General features: G+C 45.7%; 1 long non-coding RNA gene across 1 annotated transcript in view; it reads right to left on the reverse strand.

Annotated features, from left to right (window-relative positions):
• LOC128575221 (uncharacterized) overlaps window positions 1-15,174 on the reverse strand; it is a 156,842-nt gene that overhangs the window by 13,386 nt on the left and 128,282 nt on the right. The window contains exon 3 of the long non-coding RNA XR_008376953.1: window positions 1,548-1,673. This is a non-coding gene — a long non-coding RNA (uncharacterized LOC128575221). The remainder of the gene's footprint in view (window positions 1-1,547; window positions 1,674-15,174) is intronic.

Genomic DNA, 15,174 nt, shown 5'->3' on the forward strand with positions numbered 1-15,174 from the left:
AACCCACGACTGGCAAGAAATGTTGGTGAGGATGTGGAAAAAGGGGAACCCTTGTGTTCTGTTGGTGGGAGCATAAATTGATGTAACCATTATGGAAAATGGTATGAATATTCCTTTAAAAATTAAAAACAGAATTACTATATAACCAGCAACCCACTTCTGGGTTTATATCAAAAGGCAGTAAAATCAGTGTGTCATAGAGCAATCTGTCCTTCCATGTCTATTGCAACATTATCAACAATAGCCAAGGAATGGAAACAACCTCAGTGTCCATGAAGGAATGAAGAAATTATGATAATGGGGCAGTGTCCAGCCTTAAAGATGGAAGAAATCCTGACTGTGAGAACATGGATGAACCTGGAGAACATTAAGCGAAATGAACATCAATCCAGACACAGAAAGATAAATATAGCATGTTGTCACTTACATGTGCAATCCCAAAAAAAGTCAAACTTAGGGAAACAGAGAGTAGAATGGTAGTTGTCAGTGACTGGGGGTGGAGGGGATGAGAACATGTTGGTTAAAGGTACAAACTTTCCACTTTAGCATGAAATTCTAGAGATCCAATGTGCAGTACAGCAGCCATAGTAATAATAATGATATTCTAGAGCTCTAATATACGATATGGCAGCCATAGTTAATAACTAGAGATCTAATGCTCAGTACAGCAGCCATAGTTAATAATAATGAAATTCTAGAGCTCTGAGGTACAATATGGCGGGCATAGTTAATAACTAGAGATGTAATGCACAGTATGTCAGCCATAGTTAATAATAGTGTGTTTTATACTTAAAATTTGCTATGAGAACAGATCTTAATTGTTCACATCACCAAAGAAATGATAACTTTGTGAGGTTATAGATATTTTAGCTTAATTGTGAAAATCATAAGACAAAGTATACTTACATATCAAAGCATTACAATGTTCAACTTAAATATATATATACAACTTTTAGATTTTCAATCAAACCTCAATAAAGATGTGGGGTTTGAGGGAACCTTACAGATTAGTGGAATAGACAAACAAGTCAAGATACATTTACAATTCACTGTAATAACAGTTTTAATATTTAAAAACATATTAAGCATGTTTGAGCATTTTTAGTTATAGTCATTTACCTTGTATGGTTGCCCTAAGGATTTAATACACAGGAAGCTGTTTGAATAGTACCAAGCACCGTGCTTCTTTTTTTAACAAAGTGCTTATTTCACGTGCATTTTATTTTTTATTAGATCATAACTGTGTACATTACTGCATTTATGGGGTACACTGTATATGTGCTGACTCTAGAATGAACATCTAGAATGAACATCTAGAATGTTCACATCAAACTGATTATCAATATCCTTTTTCCCACACTACCACCACTCAAGATCTTAGTTTCACCATTGCATTGATATATTTTTGACATTTCACCACCTTTATAAAAGTGTGTCTATGTCTGTGTGCATAGACCGCCAAATACATAAAATAAACCATCATGGCACGGAGAATAATTAACACAGAAGACAATGACGACAGCGCCCTCATCCTGTCCCCATCTTACTAGACGTCTGAGGAACCGCCATTTAGGAATACACTGTTTTCTTGTTCCAAACTCTGTTTGAATAGATATCGTACAGATGGGGGTTGTGCTGTTTCTTCTTCCTTCCTTTTCTTTGTGGCGAATGTTCTGTCGAGGAAGAAGGAAGGAGGGGTGAGGAGAATGAAAGGACAGAAGGGAGAACAACAGCGACGCTGACAGAAGACGCAACGAGTGGGTGTCCTGCCATGTGTCTGACCTCATAGCAAGGGAGTCTTTAATGTGTTCAGTCCTCACGTCGACTCTCAAAGCAAATACCATTATGGAACCCACTTTATAGCCCAGAAAAGCAGGGCACAGAGCAGATGAGCGGTTTAACAGACCGGGAGTGCCTTTGTGGTAGCACTTGGCTCTGAAAGAAGGTGCTAGATTCCAATGCCCACAGGTCTAATCAGCACCCACACCACCTCCCCAAGGGCAAGCACAGAGCAGTGAAGATGGAAAAGGAGGAAATCGCAATCATCCTAGCTATCAGAGAACGATGAGCGTTTCTCATCTATGTCCCAAATTCAACCTCTGTTTGTGCTCCTACTAACATGAACGCTCAGGGCTCACCCCCTCCCAAAGCAGAGCTCTGCCTCAGAGCCACACAGGTGACTGGCACTGGCCTGTCATTTTGTTGGTCAGTCAGGCCTCAGGAAACTGCGGAAGAAGTGGGTGTCAGGACACCATTTGTGGTATAGATGTGATGGTGCGCAGGTGTCAAGAGCATTGACTTTCTCACGTAGAAAGAAGAGCATGTCTTGAGGGAAATCTCTCACAAAGCCCACATTTCAGCCAAGGGGAAGAAGATAAGTAAGCATCAGCAGGCTGAGGAAAGGTGGATGGAAGCAGAGGATGGACGTCTGGGCTGAGGAAAGGTGGATAGAAGCAGAGGATGGACGTCTGGGCTGAGGAAAGGTGGGTGGAGGCAGAGGATGGACGTCTGGGCTGAGGAAAGGTGGGTGGAAGCAGAGGATGGACGTCTGGGCTGAGGAAAGGTGGCTGGAAGCAGAGGATGGACGTCTGGGCTGAGGAAAGGTGGGTGGAAGCAGAGGATGGACGTCTGGGCTGAAGAAAGGTGGGTGGAAGCAGAGGATGGACGTCTGGGCTGAGGAAAGGTGGGTGGAAGCAGAGGATGGACGTCTGGGCTGAGGAAAGGTGGATGGAAGCAGAGGATGGACGTCTGGGTTGAGGAAAGGTGGGTGGAAGCAGAGGATGGACGTCTGAGCTGAGGAAAGGTGGGTGGAAGCAGAGGATGGACGTCTGGGCTGAGGAAAGGTGGGTGGAGGCAGAGGATGGACGTCTGGGCTGAGGAAAGGTGGGTGGAAGCAGAGGATGGATGTCTGGGCTGAGGAAAGGTGGATGGAAGAAGAGGATGGACGTCTGGGCTGAGGAAAGGTGGGCGGAGGCAGAGTATGGACGTCTGGGCTGAGGAAAGGTGGGTGGAAGCAGAGGATGGACGTCTGGGCTGAGGAAAAGTGGGTGGAGGCAGAGGATGGACGTCTGGGCTGAGGAAAGGTGGGTGGAAGCAGAGGATGGACGTCTGGGCTGAGGAAAGGTGGATGGAAACAGAGGATGGACGTCTGGGCTGAGGAAAGGTGGGTGGAGGCAGAGGATGGACGTCTGGGCTGAGGAAAGGTGGGTGGAGGCAGAGGATGGACGTCTGGGCTGAAGAAAGGTGGCTGGAAGCAGAGGATGGACGTCTGGGCTGAGGAAAGGTGGGTGGAAGCAGAGGATGGACGTCTGGGCTGAAGAAAGGTGGATGGAAGCAGAGGATGGACGTCTGGGCTGAGGAAAGGAGGGTGGAGGCAGAGGATGGACGTCTGGGCTGAGGAAAGGTGGGTGGAGGCAGAGGATGGACGTCTGGGCTGAGGAAAGGTGGGTGGAGGCAGAGGATGGACGTCTGGGCTGAGGAAAGGTGGGTGGAAGCAGAGGATGGACGTCTGGGCTGAAGAAAGGTGGGTGGAGGCAGAGGATGGACGTCTGGGCTGAGGAAAGGTGGATGGAAGCAGAGGATGGACGTCTGGGCTGAGGAAAGGTGGGTGGAGGCAGAGGATGGACGTCTGGGCTGAGGAAAGGTGGATGGAAGCAGAGGATGGACGTCTGGGCTGAGGAAAGGTGTGTGGAGGCAGAGGATGGACGTCTGGGCTGAGGAAAGGTGGATGGAAGCAGAGGATGGACGTCTGGGCTGAGGAAAGGTGGGTAGAGGCAGAGGATGGACGTCTGGGCTGAGGAAAGGTGGGTGGAGGCAGAGGATGGACGTCTAGGCTGAGGAAAGGTGGATGGAAGCAGAGGATGGACGTCTGGGCTGAGGAAAGGTGGGTGGAGGCAGAGGATGCACGTCTGGGCTGAGGAAAGGTGGGTGGAGGCAGAGGATGGACGTCTGGGCTGAGGAAAGGTGGATGGAAGCAGAGGATGGAAATCTGGGCTGAGGAAAGGTGGATGGAAGCAGAGGATGGACGTCTGGGCTGAGGAAAGGTGGGTGGAGGCAGAGAATGGACATCTGGGCTGAGGAAAGGTGGGTGGAAGCAGAGGACGGACGTTTGGGCTGAGGAAAGGTGGGTGGAAGCAGAGGATGGACGTCTGGGCTGAGGAAAGGTGGGTGGAAGCAGAGGATGGACGTCTGGGCTGAGGAAAGGTGGGTGGAGGCAGAGGATGGACGTCTGGGCTGAGGAAAGGTGGGTGGAAGCAGAGGATGGACGTCTGGGCTGAGGAAAGGGGGATGGAAGCAGAGGATGGACGTCTGGGAGGAGGAAAGGGGGATGGAGGCAGAGGATGGACGTCTGGGCTGAGGAAAGGTGGCTGGAGGCAGAGGATGGACGTCTGGGCTGAGGAAAGGTGGCTGGAAGCAGAGGATGGACATCTGGGCTGAGGAAAGGTGGGTGGAAGCAGAGGATGGACGACTGGGATGAGGAAAGGTGGGTGGAAGCAGAGGATGGATGTCTGGGCTGAGGAAAGGTGGGTGGAGGCAGAGGATGGACGTCTGGGCTGAGGAAAGGTGGGTGGAAGCAGAGGATGGACGTCTGGGCTGAGGAAAGGTGGGTGGAGGCAGAGGATGGACGTCTGGGCTGAGGAAAGGTGGGTGGAAGCAGAGGATGGACGTCTGGGCTGAGGAAAGGTGGATGGAGGCAGCGGATGGACGTCTGGGCTGAGGAAAGGTGGGTGGAAGCAGAGGATGGACGTCTGGGCTGAAGAAAGGTGGGTGGAAGCAGAGGATGGACGTCTGGGCTGAAGAAAGGTGGGTGGAAGCAGAGGATGGACGTCTGGGCTGAGGATAGGTGGGTGGAAGCAGAGGATGGACGTCTGGGCTGAGGAAAGGTGGGTGGAGGCAGAGGATGGACGTCTGGGCTGAGGAAAGGTGGATGGAAGCAGAGGATGGACGTCTGGGCTGAGGAAAGGTGGGTGGATGCAGAGGATGGACGTCTGGGCTGAGGAAAGGTGGGTGGAAGCAGAGGATGGACGTCTGGGCTGAGGAAAGGGGGATGGAAGCAGAGGATGGACGTTTGGGCTGAGGAAAGGTGGGTGGAAGCAGAGGATGGACGTCTGGGCTGACGAAAGGTGGGTGGAAGCAGAGGATGGACGTCTGGGCTGAGGAAAGGTGGGTGGAGGCAGAGGATGGACGTCTGAGCTGAGGAAAGGTGGGTGGAAGCAGAGGATGGACGTCTGGGCTGAGGAAAGGGGGATGGAAGCAGAGGATGGACGTCTGAGCTGAGGAAAGGTGGGTGGAGGCAGAGTATGGACATCTGGGCTGAGGAAAGGTGGGTGGAAGCAGAGGACGGACGTTTGGGCTGAGGAAAGGTGGGTGGAAGCAGAGGATGGACGTCTGGGCTGAGGAAAGGTGGGTGGAAGCAGAGGATGGACGTCTGGGCTGAGGAAAGGTGGGTGGAGGCAGAGGATGGACGTCTGGGCTGAGGAAAGGTGGATGGAAGCAGAGGATGGACGTCTGGGCTGAGGAAAGGTGGGTGGATGCAGAGGATGGACGTCTGGGCTGAGGAAAGGTGGGTGGAAGCAGAGGATGGACGTCTGGGCTGAGGAAAGGGGGATGGAAGCAGAGGATGGAAGTTTGAGCTGAGGAAAGGTGGGTGGAAGCAGAGGATGGACGTCTGGGCTGAGGAAAGGGGGATGGAAGCAGAGGATGGACGTCTGGGCTGAGGAAAGGTGGGTGGAGGCAGAGGATGGACGTCTGGGCTGAGGAAAGGTTGGTGGAGGCAGAGGATGGACGTCTGGGCTGAGGAAAGGTGGGTGGAAGCAGAGGATGGACGTCTGGGCTGAGGAAAGGGGGATGGAAGAAGAGGATGGACGTCTGGCCTGGGTCTGAGAGTCTGCAGAGAATGCCTGCACTCTCGGAAGATTCGGGAGGAACCTGTCAGTGCCAGGCAAGCTCTCCATAGCAGCATGCAGGTGACAAATTCTGCAGGCACTGACCAGCGCCCTCTGAGTAACATGCCCTCTGTTTTTCAAGTGGCACACGAACATCGCAAAGAGGACCCAGTGTCTGGAGCTGCTCCAGGTCCTTTCTATTTATCACTTAATCCTCATAGGAACATTGCAGGAAATTATCTGGCTCTCTTTCTTGCAATGAAGTCAATGAGTCTCAGAGATATGCCCACGTCAGGGTTATCAGCACACAGAACGTGCACCTGGCCACCGCTGAAGCCCTTTCCACTGCTGCCCGCTTCCCTGGCAGAATTCTTAGGACTCTTGCATCACTCATCACACAGCCTTCAGGCTGGCTCCCACAAACTCCATGAGGGCAGGGACCATCTCATCATGCTTACTATTTAATCCCAACTGTATTGGACCTAAAATAGAATAGATGCCCATACATTGTTTTTGAATTTTTAATAGACCATGTTTTCAAGAATAGTTTTAAGTTCACCACAACAAAACTGAGTGGGAGGTGCAGAAAGTTTCCATGTACCCCCTTCACCTACAGGTGCACAGCCTCCTACGCTACCAATGCCCCACATCAGAGCAGGAGATCGGTTCCAATCAATGAACAACATCAACACACAGCTTCCATGAGGGTTAACTCTCAGTGTTTCTAGGGGATTGAACAAATACATAATGACATGTGTCTGCTCTGCTATTTGGCCTTCACTCCTCCAGACCTCTGAAAACGACCGATCCTTTTACCTTATTTTTGCCTTTCCCACGATGTTACATTGTTGGAATTACACGGCAAGTAGCTTTTTCAGATTCACTACTGTCACTTAATAATATACATTTAAGGTTCTGTCATGTTTTTCATGTTTAAAGAGTCATTTTCTTTTTAGTGATTACAATATTTCATAGTCAGGATGTACCATAGCTTATTTATTCATTCACCCACTGAAGGTCAAGTTGGTTGTTTTGAAATTTTGGCAATTATGAATAAAGCTACCATAAACATCTATGTACAAATTTTGGCATGGACAAACTTTTCAGCTCATTTGTAATTCAAAGAGCACAACTGCTGGATAGTGTGATAAAAGTACATTTATTTTTACACGAAACTTCCAGACTGTCTTCTCATGTGGCTGTACACTTTTCAGTTAATGAGAGTTCCTGTTACTCCATATGCTCGCCAACATTTGGTGGTTTTAGTGTTGTAGATTTTGGCCGTTTTAAAAGGTGCTTAGTCAATAAATATTTATTAATAATTTTTAAAATCATAAATTAAAACCAAAATCACCAAGAAACTAGATTTATAAAATATACTGTTTGTATTATCACTTTTAAAAGACTGGGGGTAGAGAGAGACCTTCCACCATCAAGCCCTAACCTGTCACTCATAGACCAGGCTGCTGAGCAAACTGTCCCATCTGCTCCTGGCTGTTGAACTGCTGAGAGTGTGCATGTCTGCGCTGGGTGTTCATGTGTGTGCACTATGAGTACATGTGTGTGCACTGTGAGTAAACACATGTGTGCGCTGTGAGTATATGTGTGTGCACTGTGAGTAAACACACGTGTGCACTGTGAGTAAACACGTGTGTGCTGTGAGTGTATGTGTGTGCACTGTAAGTAAACACACGTGTGCACTGTGAGTAAACACGTGTGTGCACTGTGAGTGTATGTGTGTGCACTGAGTGTACATGTGTGCACTGTGAGTAAACACGTGTGCACTGTGAGTGTATGTGTGTGCACTGAGTGTACATGTGTGCACTATGAGTAAACGCGTGTGTGCACTGTGAGTGTACGTGTGTGCACTGTGAGTGTACATGTGTGCACTGTGAGTAAACACATGTGTGCACTGTGAGTAAACGCGTGTGTGCACTGTGAGTGTATGTGTGTGCACTGAGTGTACATGTGTGTGCACTGAGTGTACATGTGTGCACTGTGAGTAAACGCGTGTGTGCACTGTGAGTGTACGTATGTACACTGTGAGTGTATGTGTGTGCACTGTGTGTGTACGTTCGTGCACTGAGTGTACATGTGTGCACTGTGAGTAAACACGTGTGTGCACTGTGAGTGTACGTATGTACACTGTGAGTGTATGTGTGTGCACTGTGTGTGTACGTTCGTGCACTGAGTGTACATGTGTGCACTGTGAGTAAACACGTGTGTGCACTGTGAGTGTATGTGTGTGCACTGTGAGTGTGTGTGCACTGAGTGTACATGTGTTCACTGTGAGTAAATGCGTATGTGCACTGTGGGTGTATGTGTGTGGACTGTGAGTGTACGTGTGTGCGCACTGAGTGTACATGTGTGCACTGTGAGTAAACGCATGTGTGCACTGTGAGTAAATGCGTGTGTGCACTGTGAGTGTATGTGTGTGCAATGTGAGTGTACGTGTGTGCACTGTGAGTAAACACGTGTGAGTAAATGTGTGTGTACTGTGAGTGTACGTATGTGCACTGTGAGTGTATGTGTGTGTGCACTGTGAGTGTACGTGTATGCACTGTGAGTGTATGTGTGTGTGCACTGTGAGTACACATGTGTGCTGGGAAGGGGGTAGAGAGGAGGACTGTGATAGAAATGTACGTGGAAATGTACTAGAATTGTAGCCTAACACCTGTGCTACGTTTTATTCTTCTCTACCCACTATATTCTGCTTTCTCAAATTTGAGACCCAAATATAATAACGTCTCTTTCATTATTACGATCATTTGCTATGGAGTCCACTACCATTATTACAAGGAAAAACAGTAGCTCCATATTATTTAATGATATAACCCTACTTTTAAGCCCTCAAGATATTAAGACATAGGAAATCTACAATAAATTAAACTGGCACATATATAAATAGAATAATGTCAAATTATGAAAAAACCAAATATATGAGGAATTTAGTATATTATAAGCAGCATTTCATTTGGGAAGAAATTGTTCAGTGAATAAACAGAATTAGTGCTGACAGATGCACTTGGGAAGGGAGCTGAATCCCTACTTCATACTTTACTCCAAATGAGTTAAAAAAGTACCGAAACCATTAATAACTTAAAAGTAAACTATAAAAGGGTTAGAAGAAAATAAGTGATTTATTTAAACAATGTAAGCATAGGGAAGGGCTTCTAAAGAATAATGCAAAACCCTAAAACTTTAAATGTATTGAGTTTTGACCATGTAAAAATAAAACCATTTTAGCCATGTATAAAAAGCTAAGAAATAGAAGATAAATGATTATTTGGAAAAGATACTTGCAACTCATATCACATGAAAGGAATAACTTCCCCAATGCATAAAGAATGATCAGAGACCAGTAAGAGAAAACATCACTCACTCATTTGAAAATGGTCAAATCATATGCACATAGTTTACAGAAAAATACAAATGGGTGTTTAAAATAAGAAATGATGTTCAGTCTCACCCATAACGAGAAATACATTGAAGTGCCATTTCTCTCTTAAAAACTGGCAATGATCCAAAGCTTGAAAATACACTCAGCTGGTAACAGTGGGGGAACAAGTGTGTGTGCTGATGTACAAGTGCTGCCAAAGGCCGGTGGGGACGCCCACCACAATCACACAGGTATATGGCTTTCCACCAGGCCACTCCACGTCCTTGTACTCCACCAAGGGACACACTTTTGCACATGCAAGAGCTGGTTTTCTTGCAAGCCCTCCCCTCACCCCACCGTGTCAGAAGGGAGTGGGAGGCCTGGTGCTGTCTTACAACACAAAGCCATGTGACTGTGAAAGAAGGTAACAGAGCTCTTTACGTTCTTTATCTTTATGAGAAACAGTCATCAAGGCATAAGTATATATTGAAACAGCACATCATATTTGACTGTTTATAAAGGCATCCCAAACCAGAAGAAACTAAGAAACGGTGATAAAATTGAGGATCACGATTATCTGTGAAGACAACAGGAAAAGGCACAGGAAGACATGGGAGTGCTGGGAATGTGTACCTTGATTCACAGGCACACACTCAAATAAAAATTCATCATATCACTCACAAAACTTCTACCCTTCACCGCACGTGGCTTCTTGTTTACAAAACAAAAATACAAGCAAGATGCAGAACAGTATGTGTAACATTCTATACTTTCTGCAAAAAAAAAAAAAAAACAGAGAGAGAAAATAATCTCTACATGTTTTTGCACATGCATAGAATATCTCCAGAAGGCTCCCGCAGAGACTGGTAAGGCTGGTTGCATCTGCGCTGAGTGGCTAGGGCTGGGTGAGAGGGGGACTCCTCACCATGTACTGCTCGCTTCTTCTGCATTGTAAAACATGAGAATATTTTGCCCTATCAAAACACACAATGAATTAAAGACACACCACCTAGAATTGTCCAAGACCTCTGGACAATTACAGTCTTGCTTACAAATGCCAGGCCAGAGGAAAACCAGAGGGTCTGAAGTCATTCCTGACGTTGCCTCTCCCACCACTAGGTGTCACTGTCAGAGGCTGGGCCTGGGTCTAATTGCTTAGACCTTCAGGTGGACCAAGGGCAGACACCCAATGGCCTGCTTTATTCATTCACTTAACAATACTTATGAGTGCCTATCAGGTATCCACTGTGTGTGCCAGACCAGAGGACATAATGGCTTATATTTCTAGAATTCTGCTATGTCTTGGGGAACCAGACAAGAAAACAAACAAATATATACATAACATGTCAGATGGTGATAGGTACAAGAAACAGAAAAAAGACAAGTTATGAAGTACCACGAGTGGAGAGGGCAGGGGAGTCCTGGCTATTCTAGGCAGGTGGCCCATCCAAGGCCTTGCTGGCTAGGTGCTGCCTGAGGTCTGCGTGCAGCAAGAAGACAAGCACTGTGGGTACCCGAGGAGCGAGCGGCTGAGGCGGAGAGGATGGCAGGTGCAAACGCCCTGAGGCCAGAGCATGCCTGCCGTGGCTGAAAGGCCAGTGTGGCTGGAACCAGCAGAACCACATAGAGACTAGCAGGAGGAAGGAAGGAAGATGGGTAAGCAAGGCCAAGATTGCAAAGGACCTGGGAGGCCGCGGGAGGACTTAGACTTTCACTCTGGGCAGCATGGGAGACTCACAGAAGAATTCAGCAGAAAGAATCAGGAGAGGGTTTTTGGACCCATTAAATGGACGTATCAGGTTGGATGTATATAAGTCTTGGGTTTAGAAAAGAGATACAGGATAGAGATTTAAATCTGGAAGGTTTCCCTTCCCTCCAAATAAATTACTCTTTGGGGTCATTGGGTTCTTTGAGACCCATCATCTTTTTTTTCTAGAGACAGAGTCTCACTTTGTCACCCTCAGTAGAGTGCCATGGCATCACAGCTCACAGCAACCTCCACCTCTTGGGCTTAGGTAATTCTCCCAACAAGCTGGGACTACAGGCACCCGGCACAACACCCGGCTATTTTTTGTTCCAGTTTGGCCAGGGTCAGGTTTGAACGCGCCACCCTTGGTATATGGGGCCGGCGCCCTACCCACTGAGCCACAGGCACCACGCAAGGGATCCATTGTCTTACAAGAACATTTTGGTCAGGTCCAGTTCATTCAGCTGGTCCCCAGCATGGGAAGGAATTGAGTATCTGCTCTTTGATCTCAGAAGGTAGACTGGGCTATCCCCACACAAACACTCTGCATGGCAAAGTACTAATTTGGCTTTTGCTAAATTGTACATGTGTACCCTGCACACAGATCCAGTTACATTCTTTTTCTAGGTGCATATTCACCTTAATTATTTTATATTTCCTTAATCAAGAGGGACCACTTAACAAATCTCCTCTGACCTCGAAAGGGCTGCTTTCTCTACCAAAACATTGCTATATAGATGGCTTAATGTCACTAAAATTTTCTATGTATGCCTTACTAAGCCTCCCAGGACATTTGTATGACCTTTCACAACCTTTTTTAGATTTCTTGAACATTTTTCCATCATTGTCTTTTCTTTCCTCATTAACGTTTAGGTTATCTAATTTGTTTCTCTTTAAAACTTTGTTGTGACATCAACCTTTAAGGCACTGAAATCAAGGCCTACCCTCCTTACATCTCAGCTAAATGACCGTGAAAAAGGTATTCATTACTGTCAGCCTCAGTTTTCTTACTTAGGAATTCATCTCCAAGAATCGAATGACACATTTTTTATTATATCTTTCTGTACTTTTTACTTAAATTGATGATGATCCAGATGATGATACTTACCTGGTGACACTCCAATGAATTAGAGGCTTTCTATGCTTTGCAAGGCAAGGAGGAAAAAGTTGGCAAATGAAGATGGAAAGTAAGAAAGGAACATAATAGCACGCACATAGCAGAAAGAACAAATGTGTTATTATTACTACTACTAATCTGAACTGCCCGTTAATTAACTAGCTGTGTGACTTTGGGGAAACGCTTAACCTCTCTGAGACTCTGACTGCTAATCTATGAAATGTAGAAACGGTAACTCTATTCAGGAGATTGATACAAGGAAGACTTAAATGTGGAGACAAAATGCACTTGGTACTATCCCAGGGCTGATACCTGGAGTGATACCATCAAAACCCTTGATGAGCTTAGAATATACTTATCTTCAGAGAGGAGGGTTGAACAGGATAGATGGGGGATCCAGGGAGGAACTGAACACAGATAAGGACAAACCAGGAATTCAGATGCAGAGGCCAAGGGAGCTCCCACTCTGCAGAAGTTAAGCAAAAGAAGGAGATTCAGAATGACAGCATTTTGTCCAGGGCAAATGAGCAATGAGCATGTATTGAATTTGTACCAGGGAGGCATACAACATAGTGATCCAGAGGCTGGGTTTTAATTCTGATTCTGGGACACACCAGTTCCCAAACCTCAATTCATCATCCATAAGGGAAAAGAAAAAAATGATAAGACGTGGTCAACAAGTCCTGCACCAACTCCCCAGTGGATGTCATGCTCCCTGTGGCAGGAAGGGGCTTCCAAAGAGTCCAGCAGCCTGGAAAGAGCCAGCCAGGTCCCAGAGGCAAAACTGTCTTGAATACTAGCTTAGACACATATCATGCAACTTTGGACAAGTTTCTTAATCTTTCTCAGCCTGAGTTTCCTCACTTACACATTGGGGCTAATAATTCTAACAAAGGAAGGGAAGCGAAACACCATTGCAGTGACTGGTACATAATAGGTGCTCAAGAGATCACGATCACTGTTGCTTACAGTTGCCCTTTCCAGGATCTGTGTTATGTGTTGGGAAAATGATTACTACACAGGAATACATTTCATCTCATCTTTCAGATATTTCAAGATCAGAGAGGACCCTGGTTTCTTAGCTATTTCCCCATGACAAGTTTTCCTAACATGACCATCTCTTCCCCGGCCATTGCTGGATGAGCTCCATTTTATCAATACCCCTTGGATATACGGCACCCAGAAAAGAGATGACAGTCAACCATGTGATCAACCTGAATATCACAGGATAAGAATTTGGTACTGACCTTAACACCATACTTCAGCTAACCCAGCCAATATTTCTCTTGGTTTCTTTATTCCTGCAACAGCCACAGAGGAGATTACCATGGAGGTGCTGAGCTCATTGGCATAGAGGAGAAACTGAAAAAGAATTCAATTATTTTATGTAAGCTTAACAATAAAAGAGAAAAGATTCTGTATTAGGATCCAAAATAGCATCGTGGAGCAGAAAAAGTAAGTACTATACAGCCTTAATTCTGTAGGCAGTCAGAATCACTCTATTTTTTTTTTTTTTATTAAATCATAACTGTATACATTGATATGATCATGGGGCATCATACACTCGCTTCATAAACCATTTGACACATTTTTATCACAGTGGTTAACATAGCCTTTCCGGTGTTATCTCAGTTACTGTGCCAAAACATTTACATTCTACCTTTACCAAGTTTCGCAAATACCCCTGTAATATGCACCACAGGTGTGATCCCACCGATTCCCCTCCCTCTACCCACCCCCCCCTTCCCACTTCCCCCTATTGTTAAGTTGTAGCTGGGTTATAGCTTTCATGTGAGAGTCCCAAATTAGTTTCATAGTAGGGCTGTGTACATTGGGTACTTTTTCTTCCATTCTTGAGATACTTTACTAAGAAGAATATGTTCCAGCTCCATCCATGTAAACATGAAAGAGGTAAAGTCTCCATCTTTCTTTAAGGCTGCATAGTATTCCATGGTATACATATACCACAATTTATTAATCCATTCGTGGATCGATGGGCACTTGGGCTTTTTCCATGACTTAGCTATTATGAATTGGGCTGCAATAAACATTCTGGTACAAACATCTTTGTTATGTTGTGATTTTTGGTCTTCTGGGTATATGCCCAGCAGAGGAATTACAGGATTGAATGGCAGATCTATTTTTAGATCTCTGAGTGTTCTCCATATATCTTTCCAAAAGGAATGTATTAATTTGCATTCCCACCAGCAGTGCAGAAGTGTTCCCTTTTCTCCGCATCCACGCCAACATCTCTGGTCTTGAGATTTTGTGATATAGGCTAGTCTCATTGGAGTTAGATGATATCTCAAAGTAGTTTTGATTTGCATTTCTCTGATGATTAAAGATGATGAGCATTTTTTGATATGTCTGAAGGCCGTGCGCCTGTCTTCTTCAGAGAAGTTTCTCTTCAAATCCCTTGCCCAGCCTGCGATGGGATCCCTTGTTTTTTTCTTGCTGATGCGTTTGAGTTCTCTGTGGATTCTGGTTATTAAACCTTTGTCAGAGATATACCCTGCAAATATCTTCTCCCATTCTGAGGGCTGTCTGCTTGCTTTGCTTACTGTGTTCTTAGCTGTGCAGAAGCTTTTTAGTTTGATCAAGTCCCAGTAGTGTATTTTTGAAGCTGCTTCAATTGCCCGGGGGGTTCTCCTCATGAAATACTCACCCAGACCAATTTCTTCAAGGGTTTTCCCTGCATTCTCCTCTAGTATTTTTATAGTTTCTTGTCTTAAGTTTAAATCTTTAATCCAATGAGAGTCTATCTTAGTTAATGGTGAAAGGTGTGGGTCCAATTTCAGTCTTCTGCAGGTTGCCAGCCAGTTCAGCCAGCACCATTTGTTAAATAGGGAATCTTTTCCCCACTGAATGTTTTTAATTGGCTTGTCAAAAATCAAATAGCGGTAAGTAGCTGGATTCATCTCTTGGTTCTCTATTCTGTTCCAGATATCTACTTCTCTGTTTTTGTGCCAATACCATGCTGTTTTGATCACTATCGATTTGTAGTAAAGTCTGAGGTCTGGTAGTGTGATTCCTCCTGTTTTGTTTT

The sequence above is a fragment of the Nycticebus coucang genome, chromosome 22 (assembly GCF_027406575.1).
Source record: "Nycticebus coucang isolate mNycCou1 chromosome 22, mNycCou1.pri, whole genome shotgun sequence".
Lineage (NCBI taxonomy): Eukaryota > Metazoa > Chordata > Mammalia > Primates > Lorisidae > Nycticebus > Nycticebus coucang.